Below are 22,054 nucleotides of genomic sequence, written 5' to 3' on the forward strand. Positions count from 1 at the left end.
GATTTATCAGAGAGAGATCTGAGTGGCAATTACATGTTCTGTCAATAATTAATTGAATTATGTCCTCATCATAATTACATACAGTCCTCTAGCCAGGAGGAGAAAGGAAAGAAGGAAGTTGTGGTGTGGTCAGAGGGGGATCTCAGGACATGGTTCCAGTCATTAAAAATGTGATGTAACATTGCAATCTGGTGTATTCTGAGACACAAATGGGGAAACACAAATGAAGCCAACTACTAAAATATAATTTGTTTAACAGCAAAAAACCAGAAAGACAGAAAAAGCACTTGCCTTCATTAGTTGTTTTCATTACTACTTTCTGCTGGGGATTTAAAGGCACTTTTATTTTTTTTACTTTTCCATACAAAGACCAAAGGTCTGGCTCATTTGAACTATGACCTGTATGTTGTGGTCTTTCTATTGTTCACTACATACTACCTGACTATGCTGGATGTTTCTGATGTTTGAAATAAAAAATTCATTCGGTCCAGAAATTAAAATTAGTCCAGCAAAGCATCCTATACTTAATACAAATGTAGAAATGACACTTCCTAATAATCTTGCAAGCAAATTCTTGCTCTGACACTTATTTTTCTGTACTTCTTCCAGTCATAAGGGAGATAATCATATCATTATTAATTTATTATTTACTAAGAGCTGTTAGAGTACTCTTGGTACACAAATGCAAGAAAACAAAGAGCTCGATTCAGTTCTCACACAAGTTTTGTACTGGTGTAACTTCAATGACACGGGTGTAGTCACTTCAGAACCACCTGGGTGTAATTATGATCAAAATCTGGGCGATTGCACTTCCTTTGCTTTTCTAGTAGTTCAAAACCTCTCTTTTTCTACAGCATGCTGTGGAAGACAGACAGCTGTTTGCATACAGAGCTCAAAAATCATTCTCAAGTTCCTCCTCACTGCCAGTGCCAGGGTCCTATATTCTGCCACAATTTCGGCATGTCAGCACATTTCCTCACCTTTCCCATCCTGCCTACAGCATGAGAGTTGTAAACCCCATCGATATGTGTTTCCTTCCACTTGTTAAGGCACATCCTTCTGTGTCTTGAGCTTTAGATAAGGTAGCTTTTCATACTAATTGCTTTTAAGATCCTGCTGCCAAAAGGGAATTTGACACTTGCTTCCCTCTTTGCAAATTTCTCTTTTCAGACAAATATTTGATGATGCCTCTTGAAAAGGGGTTCAATTATGACCTCCACTTAATTGACTCATATATTTCTCATCTTCTTGTCCTTCCACCTGCTTCTTCAGAGATTTTGGAAGTGGTTTACAGTGGTAAATGCACTAACACTCAATGGCCAAAAACATCTTAACTAGAATTGCAAACAGTATTCAGTATTCCTAGGTGAAAATGAAATACAGTACAAGGTTAAAATCCTTCAGCCAGTATGTTTTGCATGACAATGCTTCTCAGCGCTTGTGCCCTCAAAAGTAAGCCTTCCTCAGTCTGGTCTATGGAGTTCCTGTGCCAACCAAACTTAGAAGGTCAGGTCTGTATGTTGTTTCATCTCTCTTTGGCAAATTAATAGCTCCATCCTGACTTTGCTCATGGAAGCATTTTCTTCCATTTCCTTTCAAGTAATAAATATCCTCCATCTTAAAAGGACCTTTAGGACATGGCCATATGGGGTAAGGTAGCTCAACCCCCTACACAACTCCCCAGTGCCCAGAATTACCCCACAGGGAGGTGATCCTAAAGTCTGATAAAGGTATCCAGGAGCTGCATTTCTTACTGGAGTCTTCAAGAATGAACTGGCACATAATTCCCAGCAGAAGGGCATTTCATTATCCATTATAAAGCAATGGGCAGTATGGAAAATTATAAACAGACTTGGATTTTACTGAAACTCCAACCAATGAGGTTAAGAACCACGACAAAACTTTTATTATTTTATGCCCATCTTCTCTTGTCACCATCTCAGGTTCATAAAGCAACTAGTGCTTCAGTAGTCTGCATTTGACCAGATTTTCCCATTCCATTCCAAGTTACCACAGGATAGATTTTTACGGTCATATTTCTATTTTTCTTGCATCTTGCTTTTCTTGCCTGAAGAGTTAGTCAGGATATATATTCAGAATCATGGCATATTCTGAGCTGGAAGAGATCCACAAGGATTATCAAGTTCAACTTTTATATGAATTGCCCATGTGGGGATGAAACCCACAACCCTGGCATTATTAGTACCACACTCTAACCAACCGAGCTAATCCCTTGCAGTAGTAAAATTCAGTAGAGTTATTTAATCACTACAGGTTGTCAGGAATAATTTCTCAAATTACATACCGCCTTACAGAAATTAAATGAGGGATTACTACACAGAACCTCACTTCAAGTATCATAAATTTTTAAAATTTCAGGTTGAAACATCTTTCAGAGCTTTCTCTGAGTTCATATAACTTTGCAAGCAAAATTGTACCAAAGATATCTTCAGTGCCAAAGAGCTGATAAGAATTCCCTAAGAATAAAAAAAATTCAGAACATCTGGATAAATGTTTTAATATATGTTTATTAAAAAATACATTTTATTAAGTTATAAATAAAATTTTAACTGTATGTTATGACTTTTAAGAATTGTTCTAGTAGAAGTTACCCTTAAAAAAACTATGGCACTGAGCTGACGAAATTCTGGAAGTTGCACAATTCCATGCAAGAAAAAAAATATTGTTTATTTGATCACTTTCCATTTGTGATGAAGGACAATCAGGAAAGAATAGGGCACAAGGCTGCTGTCAACCAGATTTGCAGCACAGGGACATAGAGAAATACTGCCACTAAAACACGGATGCATACAAGTGCAGAGATCAAAATTAGCCCAAAGTGTATTTGGAACATTGGAAAGGGAGAGGCAGAGAGCTGTGCATTTTATATAATAAAATAGTTATTTCAAGAACTTATAATTCTTTTTAATTACTGAGTTAATTTCTATGTCTTCTAACTCAGAAGTGGAATACATTCATTGCATGTGTATCGGTGAATAATGAACAGTTTTGAGGAAATAGAAGAGATTCTCATTTGTGTAATTCTCTCTATTTCATTGAATCGTGGTTTTTTCCTTTTAACTGCGTATTGCCTTCTCTAGAACGCATACCACCGGAATGATTATACTGGGCTCTAGTTTCTTTGTTGTTCATGCAGATCTGTGTGCATTTCTGTCAGTGTTTAGTTGACTAAAGTATCTTCGATACTAAATAATCTACCATGACATCAAACTGAGTCAATTGTTCTATCTACCTGATTAGAGCAAAAGCATGGTAAGCAAATGCAACAGAAGAATTTGGAACTGTTCCCCGGAACTGACCTTCCAGATCTCTCTTATTCCCATGAAATGTCTTCAGTTGATTCTTTCAGCCATAATAAATTCCAGAAGTTATCTGTTGGGAGGAACAGAACGCAAGAAAAAAGAGCAGATTGAGGAAGAAATGTCATGGACCTTGCATTTCTTTTTTTTTTTACTGCGTAAAAGTCTTCTGCTGCCTTTTCATGAACACAAAGACACGTCTGGAGGAACTCCACAGTGATTTATCAGTAGAACTAAACAAATTGGTACATACCATAGAAGTACATCTGTTTCCTAAAGCTGGATAGGAAGCTACTGGAGAGATGTATATTAGCACCTCCTGCAGACACTGCTGGAAGCTGAAGAGATCCTTTTTCTTTTACCACGTATTCTGTGTCACTATGAAATCACTTTGGAATCTTCTGGTTTGTTAATAAATCTAATCCCAAGAAAAGAGACTTGACAATAAGGAAAATGGGAGTTTATTCTGTCTTTCCAGTTATTGAATATGCCCAGTGATTCACAGTTAATTCCTAGATCTGTCAAGCCCCTCTTGCTCAATGCAGTGAGGCAGTGGTTCATGGTGGGGAAGAAGCCATTGAGGTGCCTCAGAGGGACCACAGCACTGTACTGCAAATGCAGGAGATAAGGGCCAAACTGTGGGACGGTGAGAAGAGGAAGAAGATGATCTATTCTCATGCACAGCACTGACAGCTGGCAGACACGCACAGATAAATATTACCTCTGAAACCTGGTGCTATTTTTGCTACAGGTGGGCAATCAGGGCATTCATTGCAACTCCAATGACATTTGGTTTTGGACGATGGAAGTGTCATCATTGCAAAATGGAATTTGGGGTTTTTTGGAGAAGGAATCAACACTTAAGTCATACTTTTGAGCAAGTCAAAAAACACCCAAGGGTATGATTGTCTTGTATGCTGTTCTTAATAAGGCCAAGGAAAAGCATCACTGGATGGGATCATAATCATCTGCAGCTTTAATGCAGACAATCGAAGAAGTCTCCTTACTGATGGCTGTAAATTCATCATTATGGATACCACTCAGAGTCATTTGGCATGACATTTTTTATGCATAGAACAGAAAAGTGCAGTATTAGCTCCTGAGTGATTGGGTGAGTTGTACATCCATTAATGTGCATAACAGAAAATGTTTCCCAGCTCCGACTTATCTCTCCTACACAAACTGAGAAGATGCAGATTGACTTGCTGCTGTTTACTCGATTTTTGGTGCATTTTTTCACTTTGTCCAAAGTCCTGTTTATTTGAGATCCTACTACCATCATACATTGTAGATTTTACTGCTGACTCTGAGATCATAGCTGTCTGGCTGTGTTCACATATTATGAAATTTACTGGAAGACAGGCAATATGAGAGAAAATCAGTTGCACTGACCCCATAATGAATAAACATTTCTCAGTTCACTGCTTTGGAAAATGAAGGAATTGGTAGATCATAAACCCAAGAAATCTGGAAAATTTTTTAATCAATTTTTTTATCCACTTAATTTCCAGTTCAACCTGGTTAAAATCCAAGTGTCATTCACCTGAAGACTTCAAAATTAGTCCACCAAGAATTCATTATAACATAAAAACATTAAAACAAAAAATCCCCATGCTCATTTTCATAATAGACAACCATTTTCATTTAAAATGTTTCATTTCTAAATGTAACTAGATTAAATTTTCCAGGAAAAAAAAATTAAAATTTCATTTTCCATTTTGGCCAACTCAAAAATATACATTTTCCAGTTACTCAAGTGAAATAAAATATACTTTATTCAAATTCCCTGGTCTGTAGTGTGTCTTCCCATTCATAAATTGTTCAGGAACTGGTTATGATCAGCTAATTTATAGAAACACTTAATCGATCAAATTACATAAAGAAATTTCAGCCAAGAATGTATGAGCTAATTGTTCACTTAGGATATTTATTTGACACTGATATAGAACCATCACTTCCATGAATAGTGTCATACTTGCTTCCCTGCTGATTATATGGCTTTTTTTTTTCAAAGAAGAAATACCAAATATCAAGTAATGGCATTTTTTAGATGTGAATTATCAGACAAATAATCATTAAATGTTTACAAGATATACAAACTTTCTATCCAGACAGCAGCATTATCTGTGTTTAAGCCATTGACACATTTTCAAAACTCTGAACCAGCATCATTTATATAATGATATGCACAAACTAGAGCTTATAGGAGAGACCTAGATTATAAGAATGTTCTTAAAAATAATAAATAAAAAGCCTACATTTTAGCGTTTAGGCTTCCAATATAAGCAACAGGGAGAACTCAGCCCAACCTCAGCTGCCAGATAATGAGGACACTCTTAAAGGAGGATATTCTGGCACAAGCTCAGCCAACGTCCATGGATCTGAACCTGGAAATTCCATAACCTGGACAATGTCATAGCCTGTGAAATATAGAAACCATTTTCTTGGAACTTTAAGGGAAGAGGTACTGATCAGCACTTGTGGTGAATGGTTGGAGAAAGACTGTTCACTTTCCTAGCAAAGCTACTTACTGAGAATATAAAACAGCTGTATTACAGTATCAAGCAAAATATCAGGTACATGCCATAACTCTGAGGCTACTATTTAATTCCAGATGACCAACATTCTTCTTTATTTTTTTCTGACCAGAAAGGCTATTCCGACTTGAGAAAGCTTCCCAACATTTAACCAATACATTCCCTCATAAAAGTACTTAACTTACCAGAAATTTACACACGCTCCAAACAAACCACCCCCCCCAAAAAAAAAAAAACAAAGAAAACCCCAAAAGTAAAAAAAAAATAGAAAATAATAAGAAGAAAAGTTTTATCTTAAAAAAAACCTAAACCTAAACCTAAACCTAAACCTAAACCTAAACCTAAAAACTTTTAGGTCAGCTGTAGGATAGACTTTTGGACTCTCTTGTAATTGCTTTCATTGTCTGACTGGTCAGCATAGTTACTTATCTTCCCCTGCTGTGCATATGACCAAGTGTTGTGTAGGCAGGCGTGCTGGCCAATAAAACCTCAAAAAGCAGTGAAACATTCCCATCAGTGTAAGCAGTTCTCAGTACAAGTAAGTGTCTTGTCATATCTCCACAGGCCCATTCTTTTCCTTTCTTTCTCTCTCACTTGAATTTCCTCAGAAATGTTCTTTCTCCGTGAACATAGCCTCATGTTACTTCTCTGAAGCTCTGCTGCCCTCCATTCTAAAATCTGGCATTACAGTGAAACTTCCAAGAATTCCATTCTCTGAAGCATTATGAGTCACACTGTAGTCCTCAGCAATATTTTTAAAACACCAATGTTTTTTTAATCACTCTTGAGACCCACAGAAGAAAGTAAGGATATTATCTTGCTAACTTACAGTCGTGGTTGTTTTTTCTATTGCCACCCACACTCTCTCTTCTTTCTCCAGATACTCTGCTCCAGTCTCTCTATGGTGCAGGCATATGGTATTCAAGCATGCCAGAGTCTGACTTCAAGTTTTAGTCATTTTTCTTCCTGTAAAAAGGATGGAGGGACATTGAGCCTATGACCATTTGAGAGTTTTCTTTATGGGAGAATTTTATCCGGTTTTATACTTTAAAAAAATTACATGCTGTACTGTAAAATTAACATAGAAACATCAGATCCAAGCCATAATTCATCTTATCTGAATACCAGCTATGCCATGTGTCTGGTATGTCAGAGGCAGCACAGAAATCAGTGGTCCAACACTGAACATAGGAAGGGGAGAATTTATGCCTGCTTCTGGCAGTGATTTCACAAAAGAAGTATTTTAACACAGGAGATGGTTATCTTAATGAGCTGTAGTTGTAAATACTATCCCTGATAAGAAAAACATCATTTTTTTCTACTGTTTGAAGAACTTTCCATTCTAATTAGAAAAAGGAATCCAAGTTACTAGGCTATAGCAAAGTTATCAGTTCATTTTCATTGTGTTTCAATGCTTGATCCTTTTTTTGAGCATAAGGGATGAGGCAGTTTCTATTACAAAAGAGTTATTTGCAGCTTAGGATTGAAGTTCCACGAATTGTTGTTACCTGCTGTGCAGATGCTCATGTGACACACTGAATAAATATACCTTAAGGTAAGCACATAACACTGGACAATGGGTGTTCAATAAAGAAGATCCCTAAAGACAACAGTTACCTGAGTTCTGTAGAGATCAACTTTTGCATGAAGCACTTGAGGATGGCTGGCTGTCCCATGATAGGTTTTAGACAAAGTTGTCAGAAAATAAAAGGATGAAGAGACCTAGATTCTAAATTACCAGCTGATCATGTGAAGAAAGTACATACTTAGGTCTCAAAAGTTACTGAAAAATGGTCAGTGATCTTGTCTGTGCAAGAGATGGTTGAGGGAACTGTGAAAATAAACACATCATTGAGAAATGGAGGTAGGATGAGTGAGATTTACTTAAGAAAAGGTGAGAACAGTGTTAAACGAAATAGAAAAAAATCCATATTAAATAGTAGCATTAATGCAGCAAGCCAGGAAGCTACTAGTGATCAAGACTCCTCAAGAATCACAGTTAGATGAAGGATTTTATACACATTTACTCATCTATTTATTTGTCTACATAAAATAAAACACAAATCATACTGAAACTGTTCATTTTACATCCAACTCATACAGGGCTTTTCTGTCTCACTGCCTCATACCAAAAGTGTGGAAAAGCAATAAACTTGCTTTTCATTTTAGTAGGATTTTGCGTCTACTCTTTGTGTCTCTAACAAATCTTGACCAATTTTTTTATTTGATTGTACCAAGACTAAAATTTTTAGTATTTTTTAACTCCTGGGCTGCACCCAAAGCAGCATGGCCAGCAGGTCAAGGGAGGTGGTTCTGCCCCTCTATTCTGCCTTCACGAGACCTCACCTGGAGTTCTGTATCCAGCTATGGGGTCCTCAACACAAGAAAGACATGGACCTGATGGAGTGAGTCCAGAGGACGACCACGAAAAGGATCAGAGTGCTGGAGCACCTGTCCTGCAAAGACAGGCTGAGAGAGTTGGGGCTGTTCAGCCTGGAGAAGAGAAGGCTCCAGGAAGAATTAATTGTGGCCTTCCAGAACTTAAAGGGGGCTTATAAAAAAAGAGGGAATGCAACTTTTTACTCAGACAGGACAAGAGGGAATGGTTTTAAACTAAAAGAGGAGAGATTAGATATAAGGAAGACATTCTTTATCCAGAGCATAATGAGGCACAGGAACAGGCTGCCCCGAAAAATTGTAGATTCCTCATTCCTGGAAGTGTTCAAGACCAGGTTGGATGGTGCTTGGAGCAATGTGGTTCAGTGGAAAGTGGCAGGGGCATTGGAACTTGATTATCTTTAAGGTCCCTTCCAACTCAAATAATTCTACGATCCTGAGATGCTGTAGTTACCAGGCCAAGACACTTTAAAATTGCTTTACTCACTGTGAGCATTTTTAAGAAAAAAAGAAAAATTTCTAGGAAATAGGTCAAAATATTAACACATTTATTAGCCTAATGTTAAACTTTTAAATCCGTATTTAGTGTCCCTCAAGTCAGTAAAGCTGTTAATTCTCAGTGACAGATATCCACAAGTCTCAGTGAATGAGTATGAGGTATAACTCAGCTAAATATTACACTATCTAAATAATTCATTATCATTGTAGATTCAGGAGACTATTTAAATACAGGCATATAGTTTTGAATATCTGTCATAAGAGTGTAGCAGTGATGAGCTCAAATATTTGGTGACTGCTGATGTAATTGATGAGCTGCTGAGATTTCGATTTTCCACAGAAGATGCTGTTACCAAAAGAACACCTCCTTAAGCCACTACTATTTCTTTTTTTATTATTATTTCTAAGAAAAATAATATTCTCACCATCTCTGAATCCCCTCCAGTGTGATTTTGTGCCTTGGGCAGAGCAGATACTATGAACAACCTGTGGTCTGGGCAGCACACATAAGACTTAGCAAGGAGAACACCATCAGTCAAAGAACAAGAGCTAAAGTTTCCAGGTTACTCTGAATCATTCACCTGAGTGGCCCTTCATACTACCTCCTACTGGCTTTTCAGGAAGAATTAGAAACAGGCAGCAGTTGCACCATTTCTGTAAGTTTAAAGCAAGCTGAAAATCAGAATTGAGTTGTTTGTTGCTATGTTTTCAACAGCAGAAAATGTCAAGAGCACAGGCAATTTCCAACTGAATTTACAGACGCTTTATTCAGTGCTCCACAGGCAGGAAAGCCAAGTGACACAATAGGGAAATCTAGCACAAAGTATGAAGGCCTGAAAATGAAGATTGTTATGAAATGTAGAAACGTGATACTGATGTGAATGTGCATGTCTCTAAAACAGTCTCCTCTATTACAGATCTCAGATGTGTATATGCCAGACATAGCTGAGTGAGAGCCAAAGCCTAGATTAATTTGCTTTCTATAAAAGTTGCCTACATATGTGTCTGAAAATTAAAACACAGAAAATAATATCAGAGAGCTCATAATGACAATAATATTTAATTAGTTACAGGTTAGTAACTAATTAGTTAAGGACCTTGCTTTACCTTGTTTCATTTTGTTTTCCTTGCATAAAATAAACTTCTGGAATTTGGTTTTCATTATAAGCATTCTTTAATGAACTCTCTGGTGATACTTATTTAGTCAGAAAAATAAGTGGTGTTTTGTTCTTTTAATTTTACCTTCTTTTTCTATGAAAAAAAAACAAAGAAGCAAAATAATAGTTCGGGGAATCAATGTGTAAGTATCCAAATAATTTAGAAGACAAAGACTGCATATTTTAACAAGTCTACCCTAGTGTGGTGATATGATGGGAGTTACAGCTGTAACAGAGATTTTAACTGGAGAAGAATCAATGCAAATCTGCAAATGGAAGTCATGTCTCAAAAATGTATTAGGCTTGTCCAAAGGAGCATGTGGATAAGATGATCTGGTAACTGCAGTGTTGCAATTCTATACTTGGATGGTCTGGTCCATTTCATGGATTTCCACGGAGCTTTGGGAAAATTCTCAAGCCTTTAAGAGAACGAAGCTACCATGGCACAAGAGGAACGGTCCTCTTGAGTTTTATTAGCTGTTTTCAAGTCAGGAGGGAAAAGAAGGAATGAGCAGCCCGTTGTCAGAAGGGAAGAAGATGCTCACAGGGTGTTACAAGGTCTCTGCTGGAATCTCTGCTGTTCAGCCTGCTCCTGAATAACCTCAAACACAGAGTGAATAGAAACTTTATACATTCTGCTAATGGTCCAAAATTACTCAGGACTGTCAAAACTAAAGTTGTGTGAGGCAGAATATAACAGCACCTCGCAGTCCCGAATGACTTGATGGTAAAGTGACAGATGAAATTAATTGCCATTTCTAAGAAAGAAAGAAAAAGGTGTGTACACATTTTTGCACATAATGCCTGCATGATATAACTCTTAACAACAAAATTTACAGTGATTTTAATGACTTAATTAAACTAACTATTAATTTCTATCCATGATTAAGGGTATTCCTGGCAGCGCCTTTTCATCTCATTGGTGTCTTTAGACTATCACAGTGTTTTTTACAATTACATTCAGAGATAAATCTTCTCTGCCTATAAGTGCTTCATAAATACAAATTAATTATCTTTATAAACTATATAACTATCATAGAATGCAAACTGAGATATTTCAGTCAAAGGAATTACACAAAATGCTAAAAATGTGTCGGATAATTCTCTACCAGAAAACTGTCATTTCCATTTAACCCCTTCTTAAAAGAAATTAAATTAATTTTATGCATTTATTGGGAAAGTAGAAAAAACCTTTAAAATGTAGCTATATTTCAGTCAGACATTTCTGGAAAATAAAGGTTCAAATTTTCACATTATAAAAAATTGCAAGTGTTTAAACAATGTCTTTATTTTAACCAAACAAGTGCACTTGTAGTGGATGCTGAAACAACAACAACAAAAAAATAAAGTGTCCTGCCCCAGACAAACTTGGACTGAAACTAAAATTTTACTGAAAGATGAGGAAAAATCCTGAAGAAAACCCCACCTAATTTTAATAGAAGATTTTATATTAATCTTAAAATTTTTGGTAGTAAAACACTGAACATGGTCTGAAAAATTGGCTTCACTTGCTCAGTCAATCTGTAATTCTACATACAGCCCAACTAAAGCTCTAGGCATATGAATAGTTTGTATTAACTGCTTGTTTTTAGATTTCTTCAGCTGCTATTCTTTACCCTTGCAGGCCCTCTGCTATGTATGAAATTAAAATGTCTTAAAACAACTCCATGCACTAAAAAATGGCCTGAGAGGACTGTATAACTTGGAGAAAAGAAGGTTCCTAGTATAAATAAATTCCTGAAGGTGTGCTGGTTTTCAGCGGTGTGCAAGAAGCAATGGGCATCAACTGAAACCTAGGAGTTTCCATCTGAACATCAGGAAACCATTTTTTCTGTGAGGGTGACAGAGTGATGGCACAGGTTACTCAGGGAAATTGTGGAGTCTCTATCCATGAACATATTCAAAAGTACAGTTTTAAATTGAAATTACAAATCCTGGGAAAGATGTATAGCACACTCACTTCAGAGATAACCATAATGCAGTGATTAATAGTCTTTTTAAAACAGTTCGGAATTTTTCATCTAGGAGAAATTATAATATATAAAAGACACTATTTGAAAATATCTCCTTATTCAGGAATGGAGATAAAGTATTCCTTAACTTTTATTGAGATCAAAGTCCCACTTATACAATTACATTTGAGAATCTAGTTGCATTTCTTAACAGGGATAGACCTAAGCACATGTTAAAGCACTTTCCTGAATCTGGACAAGAGTTATTATATGCAAAATATAACCTGTATCTGGACTTTATATCTGATTACAGTGCCTTTCAAATCTTTACCCACAAATGATTCATATTTTCCCAAAAGCTTACAAAGTCTTATGAACTTCAAAGTAATTAAAAGACCAAAGCAAAAGGTAATGAAAGAACGTATATCAAGTTTGGAAAGAGATGGTACCAAATGCAACAGAGTTCACTCACTAAAGTATTACTTAAGATTTCCATTAGCTATCCATGGTGACAAATAAACAGCACTTATATTTGTAAATTATGTTGTGCCATTATAAATGTTAGTGAAAAGAGTGAAATACATTGCAAAGGAGTCTGAAAATATCAGACTATGGAAGCCAATGCTGCTTGTCTTGCTGATACAAAATTCCTATTAAAACAAAAAGGTGTGCAAAATTTAGCTTCTGGAAGTAGGAAATAAAGGAACAAATTCAAAGCTCACTGAAGTCAAGAGGAGACATTCTTCTGACCTCAATGGGCTTTGGATATCACCCAAAATGAGATTCATTCTGGAAAAATGCAAGCTGAAGGAAATAATCATTCAGAAAGTATCTGGGAGAAAGATGTTTGGAAAACCTGGAAATCAAAGAATACCTAGGAGACTTTGTGTAATACATGATACGTGACAAGAGCTTATGAACACTGTCACGAGACTATACCTTTTCTAAAACCTTATTAGTCTAGAAATGAAGAAGGAAGAGAGAAAAAAACCCATTCCATCTGATTAGGGAGCACAAGTTGCAGAGATATCACATCACAGTGCAGGCAGGTTGTTCTGTATGGAATTTAAAATGTGCCAAGTATCAAATAAAAACACATCACTAAAGGTAGTTGTCCCATTTAAAAAAACACTAATTTCTCAGCAGTTTTCCCAGATACAAGTCTGCTAGTATCTACAAAGATCAAATGCACACATTGTTTGCATAAAGGAATCCATGGTCAACCTTCAATATGACATGTCACATCTTTGATGTGGTCCTCTTCTCATTTTAGTGATGAAGGTCAACAGAGACTTTTAAGATTCCATCTTTCCCATTATACACAAACATCCTGTGCTAACCCAAGGATGTCCTCCTTTGGTGGAAGGACACCCACTTTCAATCTCCTGTACACCTTGCTGCTGTCAAATGGCGAAAATGTCTTAAGGATGCACATATACCTCAGTGAAATGAAGGTCTGACCTTATTGTCAAGATCGAATAGACTCAACATGCATGCCATAAATTCTCAGGATTCCTATACTTAACAAGTATTTCCTACGATTTCATTGATGTGACGTGGATAAGGACACCTGTAAGCACATGCTGTATAGCAGAAGATGATAAAGGTAGTTTGCCCCCAGCTGATCTGCTGAAAGAAGCACCTATTCTGTCTCCACTTACTCAGTGAAAGAACCTAAGAATGGTTTGCATAAAGAGTAAATTGGTCATATTGAAAGACTAGCAGGCTGACTAATTCACCTACTGAATTTCAGAATGGCTTGATCCTTCTCTGTCACTACTGTTGCTGTTGAGGAGAGGAAAACTTTATTTCTCACCAAAATAACCAAACAAATCACTCAAACCCAAACTACAACACAAACCATGTGTGGCTCAACAAATAAGATTGATGTAGCACTGCAATTTACTGCTTCATTGGTCCTTTTGGTTCTATATAATTTTTCTTGTAAGACATAGATAAGAAAAGGGTGAAAACAAGTAGAAATTTCTGAACAAATATATTAGAAAAAATAATTATAAGAAGATTGTGATAATGATGACAAAGCTCCAGTGTATTCTAGAATATCTTCAGTTTCATACACTGTCGATTATATGCTATTTAGTACCATCATTTCTGGCTTAAAATCCTTCTATTCTTAGATTTTAAAACAAGAATCATTGGGGTTTTATCTTTTTTTAATTGTATAGCTGACCCTACAGGGAAAATGTTGGAAAACAATTTATTTTGAAATATTCACTCTTATTCTTCATATATTCTGGACTACTTCACATTTAAAGCTCATTGGCTTTTGCTAGAAAATTATGCCTCAACATGACTGCAATTCTTCCAGTGGATTCAATCCTGTGAAATCCTGAGCACTAATTTCGATTAGTTCTAGGTTTTCTCTGAATCTAATCTGTGACATCATAAAATGTTCAATAGAATGAAATCACAAAGAAAGAATTAATTCTCATGGGCAGGAAGAAAAAGGGGCACATGGATTTTAAAACACAAATATTGTAAAGAAAGTTCTACAATAAAAATGGGAAAAGAGAAATTGTGGATAACATGATATACAAGAGAACCCTTCTGAGTAAACTGCTTTGGAAAATCTTTTTATAAAGCTTTAGTAGTTTTTTTAGAAAGTAGAGCCCTATGCTCTTACTCTAAATCCTCCCTGATTTTATAACATTGATACTGGAAAAATCAAGTCTCTTGCCTGAAAGCTATAGTTTCAATTAATGAGGATGTTAAGCATTTTTTTCAGATATATGAAAAGAGTGACAGGATTATAGACCACCAAATTGGTGGTATTTTAAGAATCTGACAGGCTCAGCACCATGTGCCATTCTAGCCTCTCTGTGTATCCTTTGTGGTTAAAACTCTTAAGCACTTTAAATTCTTTTGGTCAGTATTTTTTTCCTTTTAGGGCAGACAACTAGAAGCACATTCCAAGTAACTATTTATGGTGTACAGAAAATTATAAGATACGAAAATCACCTCTTTGAAGGTGTTTCCAGGCGTTGTATAGTAAAACAAATATTTTATTTGTACGAAAGAAAAGTTGTTGTTTTAAATCTAGAATATAATTATCTATGTTCCAAATCAAATAAAAGAGAGTAACAGCACAAAGACACAGCAAAATAATACATGTCAAATTCTAAAGCCTTTACTTGGACAAATCTCCCATCAAGCTTTGGTGGCAGCTTTGCCTGATGAAATATGGCTGAGCCAGACCTGAAATAAGCAAAAATTTAAGAAGCCACAGGAGTGGAATAAGTTACGGAACAGCAAATGAAATTCTTTTGTTGTTGTTGTCTGGGAAATAATGAGAATTTAGTGCATTATTAGTATGAAAGTAGAAGTCCACTAAACCAGCAGTCCTTAGATACATTTACCCAGATACAACAGAGGACCAAAAAGATGTTTGAAGAAGCAGATGACTTTCCAGAATATTTGATACAGGCTGGAAGAAATATGCGAACAAATTTTTTAAATCATCAAGCTCTGGCAAAAAAAAAAACCTGACTGTAGCTTTGCATAACTTCATTTAAAAATGGCTCCGTCCTCTCATGTTTCTTTTTATCCAAATTAATAAGACAAAACTGTGGACTGGTCCTGTGCAGATGACATATCTGCATGCTGGGGTTCATGGTGGGGAAGAGGCCAAAGTTCCCGTGCTGCAGCCAGGAAACACACCTGGAAGCAGGTTCCTTGCAGCCCAACAGCTGGGCAAGAGCTGGTGGACAGGTAGCCCAGCAGACTGTCCCACTGGGCAGAGCAGCACACTGGGAGACAGGGAATGAGAGGAGCTGCCAACCACCTGCAGCTGGTATATCAGGTCATGCAGCAGGAGACAGATTCTGGCACTGTGCTAGGAAAGTCTGTAAGACATACCCCTATCTGTGGGGGTGAGTAGATGCTGGAGCCAAATCTATGAGTCTCACACTCGATGCACAAAAACTTAACAGCTCAGATGGATGGGTAAAATCTGTATCAGTGTAGAAACTGCATGGCATGAAAGCTTTACAGTTCTGCAGAGGAATCTGGTTCTGCTCTGTACCATCTGTGCACCAATTGTGTGGATTGTTTGTTGAGCTTTGTTTGGTTGGGTTTTTTCATTCGAGAAAGATACATAAGTCAGTAAAAAGAATGCACTTCAGGTCAGTTTAACTCCTGAGCTATTTTTCTTGGACCTTGTCATTGCTGATTATAGGTTCAAATTTTGTACAAGAGTTTAAAAGGTGATTCTTTCCTAATAACTGTTTTCTACAATTTATTTAATTTCAAAGACAACAATTCAATTTCGAACTTTGCTCATATTGGAGGGGGAAGCAGAAAAAATCTGGAAATACAGAAAAGCTAAGATTAGAGATCCAATTTTCAATGTTAGATCCTTACAGCCAACAGTGTATTTCTATGTGCATGTAATGCACTTATAGTCTGTTCGAAACACAATGACCACGTGATAGTAAATATCTGGCAGAGGCAGACCATGAAATGGATGCTTCCATTAGGTTTGTGCTTATACCAATATTAATATGATGTGTTTGTTTGCATGTATTCTTATAATATACACACAAACTAGACTGAAAGATTCTTAGCAACAAGTAAATGCAACAAGAAAAAAATAATATAAGCTTATTTACACATTAGGCATTTATATCATGATGCACATTCTATGTGCATAACAATAAAGACATTTCAGTCTATGACCATGTAGTAAACACATTTCAGATGACAATTTAAAATTAATGTCAACAGGTATTCCAAATATACTTGGCACTCTTGGAGTGAAATCTGAGGCTATTAAAACAAATAGGAGCCTTGCTTAATTAGGATTTTGCAGACTGCAGAAGTCTAGAGGAGGATCCAAGAGAATCCTTGAGGAAATTTAAGATCATACGACAGCAAGGTGGAAAAAGGCATCATTCCTATATGCTTCTCCAGAGGCTTCTCTTGACTTACAGGAAACACAGCACCTTATGCTCTCAATTAACTGAAAGCAGCAATGGAAGAGATGGACTAAGACTTGCATAAACATTGGTAAATGTCTTACAAGAATGTTTTTAAAAATCATGATGTTCTTTTCTGGCTTCTGGGGTTTTGGCAGGAAGTCCAGTCTCTAGGCCCATTTCTGTGTACACAATTTAATGATGGGCTTGATTAAGAGACAGTAATTCCCATGAGATTTAGCTATCTTACTTACTGACATGAACATGAATACAATGCCAAAATCAAATGGTTACATCCCAAACCAATGAAAATTCACAGATGCAAAAGCATGATGAATTCTTCATTTTTCAGGTTTCAAGTATAGCTACTGTTTTCCACTGTATATCATCTATAATGCTTCATAATCTAAGCAACAACCAATCTGGCCTTGCAAGACCTCTTGCCAAACAACAAGTAGCAAAAACGTCAGCCTACATCTGCCCATGAGGGAGTTACATTGAGGTCCAGTTATATTTGTCCCAGTAACTCTGTCTGCCAAGTGCCAGTTTCCCTCAAATGAGAATTTAAAGGAAGAACACAGATGTTGGCTCTGGGATAAGCTAAGGCTGCAAAGACAACTTCTAGACAGTGAACTCTGTTACCGGGTAGTTCAGGAGTCAACCTCAAAGTAAAACAAGGCAATGAGTTCATAAAAATGAACTTGTTGACCTCCTACACAGGATTACAAATTTCCAGCAAGGTCAGTAGGATGTTCAGGCATATAATATATCTCAGGACAGGACTTAATATGCTTTCAAAACTGGCTTTTCATAACTGAAAAGCAGCATAAAGAAAACCTCTTTGACATCCCCTGTATTTAATTAATGGCACTGAACTTCAGATTAATTGACCGTTTTCTTTTTCCTCTCCCTGGCAGACTCAAGGAGAAGAACCCTCTTCTTTGGCTCTACATTCCATAAAAACTCAGTTTCATGCAGTCATCTCTCTTGCAGGAGAAAGTGGAGATGATCCACAGCCTGCAACTTTGCCATATATTCCTTTGCTGGAATAAGAAATGTTTTCAGATCAACAACTTAAGAAGCCAATGGAGCATCTGTGTGCCAACATTAAAGTCTCTTTTCAGCTGTGAGAATTCCATGCTTTCTAAAAGCTTTGCCTTCCCATAGGAAGATGGCCAAAACCTCTCAGATAGGAGTTTGTGGCAGAAGTTGGATCACTAATTACTGCTTTTGAATATATATCAGTATGCATGAATACATTATTCTGTATGTCTTAATTTCTCTTTTATTATTTCCTTTAGTTTGACTTCCATCTGAATTCCAGTTTATTATGAAATTTTGAATGTTTTATTTTACATCCTTTTTCAGTCTTGTGGTGGTTCTCATTCTGACATTTAGTGGCTTTTCCCTTCAGTTGCTCCTTTGTATTTCTTTAAGGCAATGAGCCATTCCTGTGGTGCTGGATGGGGATGGGGAAATTTGCCAGCAAAATTTTTGGTGCACGTGCAGTAAAAGTCCTCTCTCCACAAATTCAGGTTTGTGAAAGGTAACTCTAGGTGGAGTTTCTACAAACAGTGGCACATTCTTTCCAGAGGTAATTGTAAGGTCTTGATTTGTCTCAATTACTCACACATATTATATGCTTATATATTTGTCATCTAATATGATAATGTAACAAGTACTTATGCATATTAGACATATGAATATGAGCTCAAGAATAACATTTTTCAGTATTCCAAGTTGAACAATTAATTCTCAAACAGCCTAGTGCTTGCAAATACCATTTCATGAACAGAACAAAAAGTATCTGTCAACCAACTAAAAACATTCATTCACTATAAAACACAAATATGTTCCTTGTACCTTATAACATTTTTAGAAATTGTTTCGACTATATTTCTCACATTAAAATATTTTCTAATTTATCTATATGAAACTTTATATTCCATTTGCTGTACTAGAAATTCAACATTGTGATAATCTTCAAGAAAAAAATATTGAAATTAACTAGATAGAAAAAATCCTTGCTTTCTTTTTCATTATTATGACAAACTGCAAAACTCAAATATTGAATCTAAGAAATATAAATGATATTGTAGTTAACATAAGTGTGATGCAAAACCCACTGATATATTTAGAAAACAAATGAGTTTTACAACTCACGCAGAAAGTCATCAAACTGAGAATCGAATACAGCAGAGAAAAAAGCTGGAAAGCAGTATAAACTGTGTAAAGGTTAGTGATGGTGCAATGAAACTTTGACTATTGTGCTCCATGCCACTTCAAGAGAAGTTTAACTGAAAGAGAAAGGTGTCAAAGACAAGTAATGAAAATGTGGTTACAGGCACAATATGACCCTATTATAAGAAGAGACTGAAATGAATAAGTGATAATATGACACAGGCATGAGATAATTAAATTTTGGCAGTAAATGCCAAGAGCAGTTATGTCTACAATGTTATTTCACAGGAATTCTCAGCTAGGAAATACATAAAGGGAACTTCATGGTTTTGATCACTACTGTAAATGTAACAAAGAAAGAAAATGGAGGGGCTCAGTCATAACCTTCAACTGCCTGCCAAAGTAAACACGAAGGCGTTTGATTTTCAGCCAATAAAGATGAAGTGAAAAATGAAAGTGGGAAAGCTCTGCATAGAGCTTTTTCTGGTAGAGAAAGACAGGCAGATGTGCATGATGCTTTATTTATGGCTTTGGTGGAATACAAATGATTGAAAAAAAATTGAAGCCCTTTTTTTAAAAAAAAATGTAAAAATTAGAAAATATTAGTCCTTCAGATATCTGCTGAAGACGTTAAACAAGGCATAGAAACTTTGCAAATGTGTAAAATCAGTTGGGAAAGTGCACTTTTCTTTATCAATGTTGTTTCCCATAGAAGCTAAACTCAGCTATGGAATTAAGCTTACAACTGCATTATCAGATTATCTAACATACATTTTTCAAGGCAAGACTACCAAAGAACACTGATAGATGATAGATGAGAAAGAGTCAACAACACAGAGACATGAGCTATTTCTGGAGTTAACACCTTGTACAACAGGATATAAATCAGCAAAGTAAGAAATTCTGCAAAACACTTTTTAACACATTTCATGAGATGATAAATCATATTTCCACAGATGTTTGACAAAAGTAATTGCATTTTCCATTTTGGCCATTACACAACTTCCTCTAATCAGTTTTAAAGTTAGCCCTCACACTGCTTCTGCATATGGATAAATGATCAGTGTTTCCTCCAACTCAGGAAGTGTTGGCACACCACAACACTGTGCGCAAATTAAACTTGTTTTGAAATCAAAACCAGCAGTAGTTTGATATTGGAAAGAATTTTTTTGTAAAATAATTCACAATTTAAGGGTCATTCAGAGGCAGAGGTCAATAATCCCCAGCCCAATAAGACTGTACTAGATTGTATACCAGGAGTGAGACATTGACATTTTAGATTCAGCCCGCTGCTATCCATTTGTTTGGCCATCTCTTTCTCTATTTCGTACTTGCTTTTTCCCCCTTAAGTAGATATTTAATGATTTCTTTGATATCCATTCCTAGTAGAAAGGTAATAGATGATTATTCATTGTTAAAAGTGATAAAGTGCTCATTTTCCATTGTTACAGAAAAAAAAGTATGGTTCATTGATAATTGTCTTATTAAATACTTGATGTACTCTTTGACACTATGACAGATCATTGACTGCGAATATTCCCAGAAATTTTGTCTTCTAGCCAAGGATGAAACTTAAAATATTATGTCAAAATCGAAAGGGAGGAAACTGAAAGACACAGACTGAATGGAGAACAATTGCAATACTGTCTTACATTCTCCACTGTGTTCAGTATCATGTCAATTAAAATATGCTTATGAAGATATTTTCTATACCTTTCCACTAAGTATACTATTATGTCCTATGACATGACCTAAAAAAACATAAGATCCTAAATTATGAAGAAAGCCAAGCTGAAGGAATTATGGAAAGAAAATACTCCAATAAGCAATATTCACCACTAGAGAATCTATAGAAAGAACCAGAAATTATGACTACAAGAAGTCCCACCTATTCAGGAGGAAGCATTTTAAAATAATTTTAAAACATTTTACAGTGACATGTATTTGTCTTCCACATACTGAACCCAGTGATAAACAAGTGTAATACAAGAAATAAAGCCAATTTTAAGGAAAAAAAATATTTGCTGTTCAAGCCATGGATCTAGTAACAGATGGAAATTGAACCTTTTAGACTGTTCTTACCATAATGACTACTTGGAGAACTTACTAAGTCCAATTATAGACACAATTAGCACTTTTTAAGGACATAGATGTATAAAGAACTGAGACAGATCTAACACCAATAAAAAACTATCCTGCTTTCTGTTATGTTGGCTTATCAGACTCTGCAACTGGAAAAGGATTCATCTTTTTACCACTTCCCCAGATTTTCCCTGTCCTGTCTTCCAGGGAACAGATTTGTCTTCATGATTTTTAGCGACACCTTCAGTTCTCTAAGAAAAATGCACTACACAGTATTTTCCCCGTGGTGCAACCCCAGCACAGTGCCCTCTATCCCATTTCTCCACCAATAATGAGGCACTGGGCAGAGCCAGAGGGCACAAAATGAAGTTTTCCAGTGGTTGTTGGATCATCCCAGTGGCGCCATTGGTAATCAGCATACCTGGGATAAACCAACTCAGAGCACTCTTCTACTATCAGAGAACTTAAACTGAACTTTCTTCTCTTTCCCTTGGGCAGCCCCGTGGTATATCCCACTTGCTAAGAATCCTAGCATTGTTTAACTTTTCAACACACTGTATCTTCCTATAGCTCCTTCTTGTAGAATTTCATCTTATGTCATTTATAGACATATTTTAGTTAAACATTATCTGGAGAAGAATTATTAACCCACAAAGCAGACTGAATGCTTCTTAAAAAGAACTTCTGACATCAGGAGGTTGTTGATACACAATTATTGTTTATTTAAAGAGCTTCTGAGAAACTGTGAGAAGGCTCATTGCTATTTATCCCAAAGCATGGATGTTAGCCTGCAGTTGGAATGGAAACAGACTAATGTTTCCAATGAAAAAACCCCTTCTAGCCAAATTTTAATTGAAGCTAGATAGCAATTGAAACATTTTTTTCGCCTGGGGAAAAGAAGACTCTGAAAACAAAATTGTATCAATGAATTTGGGATTATTTTAATACCAAAAGTCTAAACAATATAAATTATATACAGAAAACTATTTCAAAATT

The 22,054-nt window shown here is 36.1% G+C and overlaps 2 long non-coding RNA genes across 2 annotated transcripts in view; one reads left to right on the forward strand and one right to left on the reverse strand.

Annotated features, from left to right (window-relative positions):
- The window catches only part of LOC148223431 (uncharacterized), a 115,125-nt gene that overhangs the window by 75,157 nt on the left and 17,914 nt on the right, over positions 1–22,054 (forward strand). The gene's annotated exons all lie outside the window — the stretch shown is intronic.
- The window catches only part of LOC148223432 (uncharacterized), a 62,314-nt gene that overhangs the window by 14,749 nt on the left and 25,511 nt on the right, over positions 1–22,054 (reverse strand). Inside the window, exons 2-3 of the long non-coding RNA XR_015804240.1 lie at positions 6,687–6,823; positions 3,321–3,393 (exon numbers count right to left, since the gene is read on the reverse strand). This is a non-coding gene — a long non-coding RNA (uncharacterized LOC148223432). The remainder of the gene's footprint in view (positions 1–3,320; positions 3,394–6,686; positions 6,824–22,054) is intronic.

This window comes from Sturnus vulgaris, chromosome 6 (assembly GCF_052056855.1).
Source record: "Sturnus vulgaris isolate bStuVul1 chromosome 6, bStuVul1.hap1, whole genome shotgun sequence".
Lineage (NCBI taxonomy): Eukaryota > Metazoa > Chordata > Aves > Passeriformes > Sturnidae > Sturnus > Sturnus vulgaris.